We start from the raw sequence: 13,540 nt of genomic DNA, 5'->3' as shown, positions 1-13,540 counted from the left end.
CTTGTTAAGACCTCTCACCTGTCGAAGTATAAATTCGAATTTTCATCCAAGAGGGTTTGAAGTTACTTCTCACATTCTGTACAAAGTGAAGAGGAGAATACTCTTCTTACAGAAAAGGTTGTCAAATGTAACACAGCTGTCGAAACGAACCGTCCTGACATCAATTACTTTCAGTACTCAATCCAAGGCCGTGCGCCATTTTGAATGTGGTTGCTAGGAAACTGAGTCGAGAGGAAGTCACGGCCAATCAGAAATAAGAAAGTGCGTTCAGACAAATCTTTGCTTTTCACTGGAAAATCTGGTAGTTTGAAATCCAGGTTTCGGATTTTATTAGGGTGATTCCCTGGATTTTGCACCGGGCAAGCTTTTCTGCGCATAACATTGTGACACCAAGATGGCGGCCGTTCTTCCCGACCTCGAGGTGTGAATAAGAGATCGCTGCATTATGGCGGTCGATCAAGGTAATGGCGTTGCGTGCACAACATTTCGGATAAATTAGGTACAATTTTACCCTTTATCTTCAAATGTCTATGATAATCAAGGCACACGATTATATATTTTTCATTTCTTTATTTATTTCGGCAAAAATAGTGGCAAAGTAGCGACTGCTGGCTTTTTTATTCTACTCGCAATTTTGCTACTCCTCGGGAATTAAGTTTTTTAGTCGCAAACATAAAAATTAAGTCACAAATGCGACTGTATTGGTCGCAATTTCGAGCCCTGAGAACGGTGTTTTTTTTTTTTTAACATGACCCTCATTATTACCTACAAGTACCTACTTAAGAACTGTACTCAATATTAGCACTACAGTGTTCTTGCAGTGACAAGGCCTTACGAACCTGAAGAGCATGTGCCGCTGTGGGACAGGGAGGATTGTTATCACTCTATGAAGCTATGTTTCAGCAGTATGGCCTGACATGCGGACAGGTATGTTTTAAGGACTATTGCAAGATTTTAGTGAAGTTCATTTTGATCAAAATTCAAACTTTACGTGGTATTAAGAGATTTTTACGGGGTGATCATGTGGAAAAAATCACAGAAGAAATAATGAAGAATCTCTATACTCACAGATATCACTATGAACTGTTAGTAGTTTTATGACAATTCCATGAATTTCTAGTGAAAAACCCATCAAGATCATTTCATGGCCCATGAATACTACAAAAATAAAATTCATGGGGTTATTTTAAGCCCTGAATTTTCCATGAATGGGGGGAATTTTTTTCATGACCCATGAATTTTCTTTTAAGCCTACTTTCATGACCCATGAATTTCCCTTGAAAGTCACCAGAATGAATTTCATGACCCATTTTTTTCTTTAAAAGCTTACTTCATGGCCCATAAATTTCTTTAAAGTCTACTTTCACGACCCATTGATTTCCCCTGAAAGTCACCTAAATGAATTCCATGACCCATTTAAATTTCTTTAAATTAATGGGTCATAATTTCTGTGCCAAAATCATAGAACGTAAATATAATCATAAACATGGGAACGCCTCGGAATGTGCAGAATCAGGTGATCATCTGAGTATAATTATCTTATATTTCCTAAGGTGGTATCCATCTGTTTTAATAGTGAGGGTAAAACACATTTGAAGTCACATTCAAAGTTGTGATTGGTGCGCACATGGCTTGTGTTATTTCTTTCCTTTGCCGTGAAGACAACTCGAGTCAAGTATTTGTTTCCTCTGCAACTTTTGGCCACAAATCATTCATTTGTAGTACGTTCGATTCTACATACTCTCCCCAGTCTCACTAATTTCTTTCTCAGAGTCAGTGTACTGTTATCACACATTTTCAAGCATGAGTGTTAGTGTCCAAGCAATACACTGTAGTTTGTATTTTTTTTGTTTTTAAATTTTTTAGCTTTATAGTTTTTTATTTTTATTTATTTATTTTTTTTAATGTTTTAGGTGTAATATTTAGTTTATAATTTTTTTCAGTTTCAATTTTTCTGCTATTTGACTTTTTTGTTTTGTAGTTTTTAATTTTTTTTTTTCAGTGCCTGTTTCGAGGGGGGGTGGTAATTAGTGATATCATTGTTAAATTATCTGATTATCTTGTGTCTAAAACCTGTAAATGAGCTTGACAGCTAAGTGTTGTGTAACTAGAATTATTAAAAAAAAATTGATTGTGCTTTTCAGGTGCTAGCTGATGACAAAACAGGATGTTTCTGATAAATACTCACTGGATAACTTGAGATCAACAGTGGAGGAGTTCATCTCTATGAACTGTATTCCCATTATAAATGAGAATGATGTGGTAGCATCATCTCCAGGCATGGATCTAGATTTGGCTGGGGTGAGTACAATCAAATCCATTTTACAGTTTATGGTTTGAATCTACAATTGGCAAAAACATTGTTGACACATTGATCTTTTCAACCCCTAATTGCTTCAATTTTATCTCTTTTGCCCTTGCTAAGTTCACCATTTGCCCCCCCCCTCCCCCCCCCAAAAAAAAAACAAAAAACAAAAAACAAAAAATCAATGTTGTATTGTGATTATAATTCCATGAACATTTGGCTAACATTGAATGGAGGGGAGAGGGGGTGTGTTACTTGTTTAGAGTGCGATGGAAACAGGACTGTTACTCTTCACAAACATGATGTGTGAACTAATTTGAATGCTGATTGTAGGGGAAATATTAGATTGTGTATTCTGATTGTTAAGGTGAGGGTAGACTTGAGAAGCACAGTTGTAGGCAGTCAGGCCGACTGACATTTTGACAACCTTAGCAGAAGGTCATCTGTTGATCAGAGTCCTTCTCAGGAATATATTCACCTGCATGATCAGACTACACTGTATCAAATCATCATCAATAATAATAATAATAATAATAATAATAATAATTATAATGCTCAAATAATCAAAATATATTATAATTTGACTTGAATGGATATAATTCTGTACTTTCGTGACTCATTGAAATGCCACTCACAGTTCAGACATTCAACTGAATTTCAAAATCAAGTGTGGCAGAGTTTGCCTTAAATAGGATGACAGGATTTTCTTGAGCATGATGGACTGCAACATCAACTAATAACATTATTTTCATGGGATCCCATACATCAACACACATTATTTTTGTCTCTTTGATCAGTTACTTTTTATTTTACTTTAGGTGAAAACTATATTGAACCTCCATAATCCTCTTCTCTACTCTTGACAAATTTAAGAGGATTTCAGTTGAAGCAATTCTCTTAGTAGGGGCATATTTTTATCTGTAGAACTAAGGAGAACACAAATCAAACCACCAGTTATTTGAAATGATTTTGAGTTGAAATATTTTTTTATTAAATTTAATTAATTTTATTATTTTTTATGATTAACATTTATACTGTTACAGTAGCATTTATATGTAGGAAGGTAAATGAAGCTGTTAGGTCATGTGCCTATGCTGTGTGAAATTCTCTCCCATTACTTAGCAGTAGACCACAATGTAATGGTAGTCAGACAGCTGAGTGAAACACAAAATGGGGAATGAATTTTCTAAGAGAGTGAGAATTTTCTAAAAATGCTCCTTTTTAGTAAAACACTCACACAAACTGCTAGTCACAACAGGATTAACAACAACAAGCAAATAAACAATTCCTCCTTTTATGAAATTTACCATCAATTGGCTAAGATACTTCTAGGTTTCAAATGAATTTATTAATTTTTTAAGAACAGGTTATTACAAGTTATCTGTCTGCATGTCTCCTTTAATATGAAAAGTTAGTACTTGGACTTGCAGCTGTATGTGGTCTGTGAAATATCTCTCCTCTTCATGATTCATAGCAAAAACTCTATTTCAATAAAAAACTCTTAATAAGCTCTTTAGTTTTTGTCTCCTAACTTTCAGAAGCTTCAAAAGTTTTTTTTTTATTATTATTTAATTCTTAGCTCTGAATTAGATTTGAAATTTGGGATCCTGTTATTTGACAGTTAACTGTTGGTAATTGGTATTTGTGACAAATTTTTGGCCTACAAATCTAGCCTGTTTAAAGCCTAATTAGATATATTGTACATCCACTATTAGAAACTCAAGGCAGCTGTATCAGTAATATTTTTTATCCAAATTAAAAATTTGTGGTAGGGTCTTTTTAGCAATTTTTGACTAACTCCTCCTCGCAGCATTTGAATAAGCCATTCTACTTATATCTACATTATAATTGAGCAAATTCTATAACCTTTACTCAGCTTGGCTTTCCACTCTCTTTCTCTTGCCTGTAGCAGATTAACATAATTGAAATTAAAATTAGTCTTCAAAAGGTGTCAAAATTATTGGTATGAATTGTGCTCATCAATTGAAAGTAATTTAATAACTTTCTCACCAAATAGAGATGTAAGCTAAAGCATTTCATGAACTGCATATCCTATTCTAGAATTTTTTCAATCATATTTGCCCTTGAATGTTTTCACTATTTGATAGGTTTAACTTCCATTAATATTTACATCTTTCATTTTACACAATTTGCTGTGTTTGCCCTTTTGTTATAATCAATAATTCCAGTTCATGGTGTTAACAGTTATCTTTCAGCTTAAGAAATTTCCTGACTTGTTTATCATTTTAATGGAACATTCATGAAATGTTCTTTCTTCTGTTTTTCAAAGCTCTTTCAATATCACTTAATTAACTAATGCTTTTCAAGTCAGAATAGTTTAGTTAGCTATATTAGGTGGATGGCATTAAAATAAGCAGCTCTAAAACCTTTTCACATCCACCCCAGGAGGGTCATTTCCTGGCAAACTCAAGGGGGAATGGTGCTCTCAACATGCACAACTTCTAAGGAAAACCATTTGAAACAAAACTGAAATTTTCAGAATGGCAAGGACTTAGCCCACAAGCAGACCCTCAATTTACAGGTGCTTCTGCATGACTTTGCTAGTGGGACAATAATGAGGTCTTAATGAGCAATGTGAGCTAATGAGCTCGAGGTCTTCAAGGGATCTGGCAATGATGGTTAGTGTCCCAATTTGTCACTCTCTTTAAGTGTCCCAATGGCATTGGTCAATTTGCCACTGTCCATAAGAGTACATACAGTGTTGCTCACGTAGTGATCGAGTCATGGACTGATAGAATCAATTTGTTTGACATTGATATTATGGTTAAAACAAATTAATTGATAGTAGTTAAGTGTGGTCTATACTCTTATCTACAACAATTCATTTTCAGTGTGATCAAAATTTGTTCACAGCCTTCATGTGCGTCCACAACATTTTGACTTCTGTGATGACAAATATCATTGTTGATAAGTGTACAGAACACACTAAACCACTGTCGATTCGTCAATTAGATGGCTTGCCTTGCTCAAGGCCTTAAACTTGCCCATGGTTGAAGAAATGCTTGACCACAGTACTGATAACACGAGGGCCAGAGTGTTTGCAGGCTAGTGGGATCTCTTCTGCTGTATGAGTGTTGATATCATTTGGAACTACACAACACTGAAGTTAAATTGGTAGAAATCAATTGTGACCATTAAGCAGTGATTTCCTCCCATGGGCATATATCATGATATGTTTTTTAAAGCAGAAAATCATTGATTTCTGAAGAGAGCAGATAAAAGAGGTTACAGTGATAATTTCTGTTGGATATTATAGCAATTGGGAAATGGGGAGCATAGGATGAAAGGCTGTGTCCTTTCCCCTGGCCTAGTGGTAAAATGTCACTGTCTCTGGAGGGGTTGGGTGAGGGGGAAAGACAGTGTAAAAAATTTCTAGATACACTCATCCATTGCTGTAGTTTCATTCAAGTTTTCTTGGGCTGTACATCTCTGTTTTGTTTTTGTTTTTGTTTTACAGTATGCATGCACCTATCGTTCCACTTGATACCTCATGTACAAGTTATTCTTCATAATTACTCATTCTTGTTTGGTCTTCATTTTGCTCAAATTGCAAAAAGAGGCAGTGTGCACCACCCATCCACTTGATCCCAGTTGCATGCATGTAACTTATTCTTCTAAGATTCTCCATGTACTGGAGGACTTTTTGGTAGCCACGTAATGAAGTGGAACTGAAAATGATTTGGCAGCTGTGTTGTCAGAAAGCTGATGAGTAAGCTATATGTACATTATTGTGGAATTGCCATGCCAAAGGAACCAAAGAAATTGTCCAATTGTATGAACAGAGTAGCCAAAAAACATGAAACTCATCATCATAGACAACCTAAATAAAATTTTGTTAAACAGTTCAACTTAAGACAAAGTCTTATGTAGAATTTAGCTCAGTGAGAATGTAGTCATAAAAGCTAGACAATTGACTTTTCTAACACTGTCACTGTCTCCTTCTCTTACATGCACTTTTCTCACAACTTGATAAGATGGCCTGGGCACCGGTAAGTAACAATTTCAATCACAAATCCCTAATTCAGTTACTTAGCACCATTTAGAGAGGTTAGTTGGCACAAAAAGTTGTTAAGTTAGTGAAGACAAAAATTTAATGTTGAAACTTTACCTTCTGTTTCCCGGTTATTATCTATTCCAAGAACCTTAAAAAATATGTATTAATTTTTAGCAGTTTCCTTAAACTTGAGAGGCCCAATTGAAGTAGAGCATGTACATGTTTATTTTATTGTCAAACTTTGAGAACATTACCTTAGTTTAATTTGTCGATCAGCAAGTGAAATGTTTATATTATACTCTGGCATATTAGAGATTGACCTAGTATTTTAGCTTGTCATGCATTTTTTGGCATTAGTACATAGCTGCATTGTGTCAGCCTGGCATTTTGTAGCTTTTAACCCTTAGTCCTAAGATCTGATTGCTAATTCACCCCTCAAGCTGCTACACATTTCCTTGTAAATTAGTTACAAGAATTTGGTGTTAGATCACAATCACAAATTCTACTTGATAAGTTTTGAGTATTCTCTTTACCTGTTAGCTGGATATTGTTGAATATTATTGAGGGAAGTTACATATTGACCACTTCTTGGAGTTCATTATGGTACACCAATTCTAAGCACAATTTATCACAATTTATCTTTAGTTTCCTTGGTAACTCTGTCTTGGTCTGAATTAATCTCACTCATAGGATTGTTTGCTGTTCCTGTCAATATATCTATGTTTATGTTGATTCCAAAGCCTTGTTGCATGCTCATTGTAAACAGTCATGCAAAATACACTCTGTACGAGCTGTTCTTCTAGTGAAAAAACTTTGAAATTTTGTTACAGAAAGCAGCCTGGTAGTGAAAGTCTTGTTTATAATCTTAGTCAATGGACTTTTAGAAGAGATTAACAGATATCTTGTCCTTACAATATCAGTAAGCAAATTCTCCACACTGTTCACCAGTAGGGTACTGACTAGGAGAGTTTGTTGAACGATCAGTAGCTTTTGCAGTTGGTGATCATTTGCTTTATTCTCAGTACTGTCATGTTTGATTCAGCAGTCATATTGTAAGAAGAATTAGATGCTTGTCACCTGCGGGGTTAACCAGCATTCAGTGCTCATCAGATCGTAGGAGCTGCAGACATTACTTATCAGTCAGAGAGTTTTTAGCTTGATGTGACGCTAAATTCTCAAATTCTCAACATCTATTTATCGGTAATCGAACGACATAGGATGCAATTTGGAATGAAAAAAACGCGTGGAAAACTTTTTACTGACAAAAACAAAATGCGCACTTTTTTGATCCAGCCAATAGGCGGATTCATGCTGACGTCATTGTTTACATTTTTGCTCATTTGCATACGGCTTTGCGTAAAGAAGGAAGCTTGTTAGATACAAATTGACTTCAGGCAGCTAAAGAGCTAGAAAACCTTAGTACATGGTGAAATTTTTAAGCTCTTTGGGTGTAATATTCAAGGAGAAATAGTCCATGAAAAACTGCAAAATTTCTGGGTGGCAAAAGCGCTAATGAGCTCATACATTCTATGTAAAATTTTGAGTTTTTAAACCCGTGTTGCACAAAAAGTATTCAGTGCATCAGGCTCGTATTCATTGGCCGAGTTAATCGTACTTTGATCTTTCGATATTCAGAACTGATTTATTTTTAGCTCCATCAGAAACTGAATTGCTTATGCTAACGAGGTAAATATTGTAAACAAGGATTCCCTTATAGCCACTGACAAAATTGAGAGCAATCACTGTATCCTCATACAAATCTGCAGGTGTTCTAAGCATGTATGAATCTTAGCTTTAGATAAAAGTTTTTAGAGCAATTTTCAATTGTGTGCTGAAAGTAATACGCAATTGCTTTGGGATTTTACTTAACTTTCCCCTGTGACTCATTGATGTTACTGTAAATGAATGAATGAATGAGTGAATGAATGAACTGTTAAGCTTCCCGTCAACGTATAAGTACGTAAATGTGGATTTGATAATAACGTGACTGTTATTCCTCTGTTCTTAAAAAAGATTCGATTCTCGTTGTTTTCAGTAGGTGATAGGTTTAAAGGACAATGATAGTTTATCTTCCTTGCTATTGGTGAAACTGAAGTCAGATTTGCTGTTCATATTATCAGATGTACAGGGCATTTACAGCGGCCCTCCCGACTTGCCTGAGTCTCACCGTCTAGACACATTCAGGCCAGCGGACGTCAGTAATATTGAATTTGGAGAAAAGTCACGTGTTGGCAGGGAAGGCATGGAGTCTAAAGTGAAGGTTTGTACTTCCAATAGTTTAAAGTGCCTATAACCCCAAACAGTTTTTTTGGCCATATTGAATCTCTCTATTGAAGCACGGCTTGAAGCTGAGTCTTCTCGCGCCTCATCTATCATTTCAACATTCAAACGTCACGCGCAGTATTACAGTTTAAATGATGCACCTTTGTTTTTCTTTTACGTGTTTTGTCTAGCCGGCCAGAATCATTTACAAATTAGCCAACCTTCTTATCGAACGCAAGGGTCAAATTGTAGATGCTAACTTTAAAGATCTGGACTACGCTCGGTTTGAGAGACGCTTAAGTTCCCTTATGATGGGCAGATTACTTTTGACACCGTTCGTCCAAACTTGAAAACCTTGCTGAGGGACTGAGACAGATTGCGGATTCCTCGCACAACATCTTGGGTCGTGTGCTAAAACGAACCAAAATCGCATATGGTTTAGAGCTGAAACAAGAAACTGTTCCAATTGGAGTGCTTCTTGTGATTTTTGGATCTTGCCCAGCTGCTCTAGTGCAGGTACAGTTGTAGTAGGTTTAAATGTTTCTCATCTTTTTCCTTATAGAGTATTATAAGATTTAGAAGTTGAATTACCTGGTATTTAGATATGAAAAGTATTTTTTCGTTCGTTCGTTTTGTTTTGTTTTGTTTTGTTTTTTCTTTTTCTGTGTGTTCCTGTTAACTTGCTTCTTGATCCAAAGTAAACTGAAAACATAAAAATCGTGCTTTTATAAAGCCCAGGGATTTCGAGCCTTACCCATGGAAAACGAAAGGGATTTTTTTCCTCTTGTTTTGTTTGTTCATGTATTTGTCTTTTCATAAGCTGGAATTTTTTTCTCCAAGGTCGCCTCTTTAGCCATCAGCACATGCAACGGTTTGCTTCTGAATGGTGGTAAAGAAGCTTATCACAGCAATAGATGTCTTCATAGTCTTGTTGCAGAGGCTTTGTCCATTTACGTTCCCCCCTCCCCCTCCCCCAAGCTGTTAGTTTGGTAAGTTTTGTGACGGTGCTTAGGCTGATTAGCTGACACTAATCCATCATCCTTGTTGTTTTTTTCGCCTTAAAAGACGTCAGTAAATGTGTACAATTTTTACTGTCACTTGTAGAGAGAGTCAAATAATTTCGAGATAGTAAACGGGCAGCAGTAACTTTTTCTAAAGCATTAAGACATTAAACGAGCCCTTTTAAACTTTTCATACATCAATTTTCTGCTCTCAATTTAAACTTTCTATTGACTACCATTGACTGACTTCCTCGCAGCCATTGAATTTGATTCAGAGTTTTACTGCCTTACAATTCACTTCGCACACTGAATGTGGACTAATTAGGTTTCAGTGTGTCTTTGATGCTGTCAATAATTACTTACGGATGAACTTCGCAACTCTTTTGCTTTCCAAAACATGAATAAGCAAAGTGGGTACCCTATTCTAGAAGTTCTCTCAGACCGCTTTTCGATTGGGTGCCGTAAAAACAAAACTCAAGTAATCACAAGGAGCCAATGACGGCTCAAATAGAAAAAGCAAACGGCTGAGTGACCATCTCGCCTCTGGTTGTAGTTTTGGATCTGATTGGTCGAGGAATTGGTACGAGTTTTTTGGACCAATGACAAGGCGCAGTAAATTAAACCCAGATGAAGACAATTCGTAATTTGTTTTCACACTCAAGTGGGAATTTCTCTAATAAATGAAGCGCGATGGTACGAAGAGCGTTGAATTGGGAAGGTTTGGCGTCTACCCTTCCCAAACCTCCTCTCCCTTCTCACCGGCGATCATTTCTCATAGAAGCCGTGCCACAGATCTGTGATCGAACTCTGTGAGCCGATCACACCCGTGTCAGTCCTGTAGTCTTTATATACTCACTGTGTAAATGTTCTTCTTACTGTTAGGTCAGTACCCGAGAAGAGGGAAATCATCTTAATCAGTTGGATAAATACGTGGATGTAATCATCCTTCGAGGCTCCAGTGAGATGATTGAGCGCATTCAGACAGAGCAAAGAAATTCCTGTTCTTGGCATGCTTAGGGAATTTGCCACGTGTATGTCGACAAAGATGCAGATCTTGAAATAGCCACAAAGATTGGTGAGCATTATATAACTCATTATTGTACCTCATGCTTGGTGAAAAAGCGTTTCATTGCCGATTTTGCTCGATTTTTAATTGGAAGTAGTTATAACCCGCGGTTGCATTCGTTGTGCTTAACTTCGCTCTGTGATTGGTCCAGAAAACTTGCAGCATTCTTCCAACCAATTATCCTTGATTCGGGTGCGATTAACGCGACAGGAACCCGCATTCTGCAATCTTAAGCGATAACTTCCTTGATACTACTTGTGGTGCTTGTGAGGGGATCAACTTTACCACATGGTTTTACTTACTTCAAGGATCGTGAAATACGAAAATTTTGGTTTTTTTTCCCAAAAACCATTTGATAACTCCCGCTATTCAACTAGATGTTTAAACGCGGGTAATATCTTTAAACCAAACCTTTCTTCAATGGCTTTCCGTTCTGGCTTAATGATTGCCGAGACAAACATTTCGTTGTGGGTGATCATGCTCGTACGGTACATCTGTTAAACTTGATTTTTTGGCATCGATCGTCTGTATTTTGGTTGCAGTATACTCTATTCTTCCTTTGTAGTAATGGATTCCAAATGTGACTACCCTGCAGCTTGCAATGCTATGGAGACCCTTTTAGTCCACAAGGATCTTGTTCGGTCACCATTTCTGGAACAGATGCTAAAAGCTCTCAGGAAATAAGGAGTAAGTCGTTAACCTTTACACTATAACATCAGAATGCGCTTTTTCCATATTGCTCTCTATGCTTTGGGTGATGAAAAATGAATGCGCGAGAGAAATTCGCTTCTAAGAAATTTTAGAGCGTTACTTTTCAACGGTTATGAATTTTTGTGTTATTTTGCGCAATTGAATTTATTTTGTTTTTGTTTTTTTTCATCGCTCTATGCGTTTTAATCGTCAAAATCACGAAATTTGACAAAACTATGAAAATACAGCTTTGAGTGAAATTGAAGAGCGGAGCTGTTTTATTATTATCATCACTTTTTTTTAATCATTTTATTCAATCAGTACGCTTTTTTTGTCCGTCGCTAACCTACGTAAGTTCTCTGATTACTCATGCTGGACAAAATGTGCGTCCTTCTTATTAAGACCACCAACTCACCAACTGACTCCGTTTGCTAATTTTGTCCTTATTTCTCGTATTAATTTTATTTGTTTGTTTAATTGATTTTCTTTTAAGGTGATAGTTCACGCCGGACTCAAGTTGGTCAAGACTTTACCGCTGGCTCCGGCTCTGGCCAAGACTACGGAGAAAGAATACAGCGAGTTAGAGTGTACAGTGGAAGTAGTCAGGACTACAGAGGAAGCCACTGATAGCATCCATCAATGTGGAAGCTCTCACGCTGTCATTACCACTGATAATGGTAAGAATATATTACTTAATCTCTCCGTAATCAGGGTTCTTTCAGCTCTGTTTTTATCGCAACGATTTCGCGGAGCTATGACAGTGTGATGAATAATTAGTATATCAGTGTTTTTGGTAATTCTCGTGATATTTAAGAGCTATTCACCGAGTGAGGGTGGCTATGCAGCGAGGTGAATATTTACCGCTAGCTACATGTAAGACACATTAGTCTTTCAATGTTAACGCCACGCGCCATTTTAATTTGCCGCATATGTTGACTAAGCGTTTGCTAAAGTTTTCATTTTAACAATTCAACGTCCGTTTGTTTCCAGTATGGGGAATTTCTTTCAATGATTCTAAGGTCCATTTCTGGAGGTCATTTCTGTTGGCCATCATCTCTACACTGTGATGTTTCGTATGTTTGTTTGTTTGTTTGTTTGTTTAAAATCCTTAAAGAGAACCTACGTAAGCTGCGCAACGCAGAAAAATATAGACGACTTACTTATATTTTCCAAGTTTCTATGTTATACTACATATTGCTCAGTTCACAAATTTGTAAGCCGCGCAAGATGCATGTATGGTTTGCGTTGTGCCGATTACTAAAAGCCCCTTATCAAAATATTTTATTTTTAGAGGGGACTGCTGATCACTTTCTAAAAGCTCTGGATAGTGCGTGTGTCTTCCATAACACGAGCACTAGATTTTCCGATGGGTATCCCTTTGGCCTGGGTAAGTATGAAACAGTGTGCTTAGCTATTACAGGAACACAATTACTGTTAATTAATTGAAACAAAAGATTCAGTTCGTGGAGCGCAAAAGTGATTAGTAACCCGATGGGAGGAGAAATTTTCTTCGGTTGCAGTAACAAGGGTTCTAGTTATGGAGTGTGAAGGGTTAAAAGATTATCCTGAAGGGAAATAAAAATCTTGTCGAATTTTCGGGAGGCTTGAAGCAAAAAAAATGTAACCTGCGACGATCCTTAATTGGTAAAAAGGGATACTTTTGCTCACAGATATCAGAGGTTCGGGAAACAGGTTGCAGGCGCGCAACTACGACAGTTATGGGATTGGATTTCTTATTTTGACACCGTAATGATGATGACATCCTTCATTCCCAGTGTTCTTCGTGTAGCGTGGCACCTTTCGTATTCTTTTTATGTAATCATTTGGAATTTAGAAGTTTGTAAACCTTTAACTTCCATTATAGACTCGTGGCCCGTTTCTCGAAGGTACAGTAAAATTAACGGGCCGGTAAAGCTGTTCTGTTTTTGCGGCTACTGTTTCCTATAGGAGGAATATGTTGTTATTCAATGTGGGGTTTCAGAAGATTTGTAAATTGTGCAATAAAACTATCAGCTAAAGGAACAAAATGTACTGGTTAGAGTGCCAGAACCTGCGAATCTATTCTCTAAATTTTGATTGTAAAATATGGCTTCGGGCCTGTTCAGTTAATGGGACTTTCGGAAAACGGGCCCCAGAATTTCTCCTTAGGGAATTATTTATTGATCCAATACCAAATTCTCCGAACTAGTTTCATACTATTT

At 36.8% G+C, this 13,540-nt stretch overlaps 1 protein-coding gene and 1 pseudogene across 6 annotated transcripts in view; one reads left to right on the top strand and one right to left on the bottom strand.

Moving 5' to 3' along the window:
* LOC111344865 (uncharacterized) overlaps positions 1-13,540 on the bottom strand; it is a 50,793-nt gene that overhangs the window by 26,176 nt on the left and 11,077 nt on the right. For 4 of the 5 annotated variants that reach the window (XM_088760854.1, XM_088760845.1, XM_088760858.1 and 1 more), the window contains exon 1: positions 19-192. The exons of the other annotated variant lie outside the window; for it this stretch is intronic. The gene's annotated coding sequence lies outside the window, so the exon portion shown is untranslated. Of the gene's footprint in view, positions 1-18; positions 193-13,540 lie in introns of those variants that run through there. 5 annotated transcript variants of the gene reach the window in all.
* Positions 1-13,540, top strand: part of LOC148742938 (delta-1-pyrroline-5-carboxylate synthase-like) — a 595,352-nt pseudogene that overhangs the window by 579,377 nt on the left and 2,435 nt on the right. The window contains exons 3-12 of the transcript XR_016001535.1: positions 822-927; positions 2,145-2,301; positions 6,301-6,315; positions 8,359-8,580; positions 8,774-9,098; positions 9,423-9,566; positions 10,466-10,658; positions 11,215-11,336; positions 11,833-12,016; positions 12,631-12,726. The product of XR_016001535.1 is annotated as a delta-1-pyrroline-5-carboxylate synthase-like (transcript). The remainder of the gene's footprint in view (positions 1-821; positions 928-2,144; positions 2,302-6,300; positions 6,316-8,358; positions 8,581-8,773; positions 9,099-9,422; positions 9,567-10,465; positions 10,659-11,214; positions 11,337-11,832; positions 12,017-12,630; positions 12,727-13,540) is intronic.

Source organism: Stylophora pistillata, chromosome 1 (genome assembly GCF_964205215.1).
Source record: "Stylophora pistillata chromosome 1, jaStyPist1.2, whole genome shotgun sequence".
Taxonomy (NCBI): domain Eukaryota; kingdom Metazoa; phylum Cnidaria; class Anthozoa; order Scleractinia; family Pocilloporidae; genus Stylophora; species Stylophora pistillata.
Note: the sequence above shows the minus strand (reverse complement) of the source record. Positions and strands in the feature narration are given on the sequence as shown.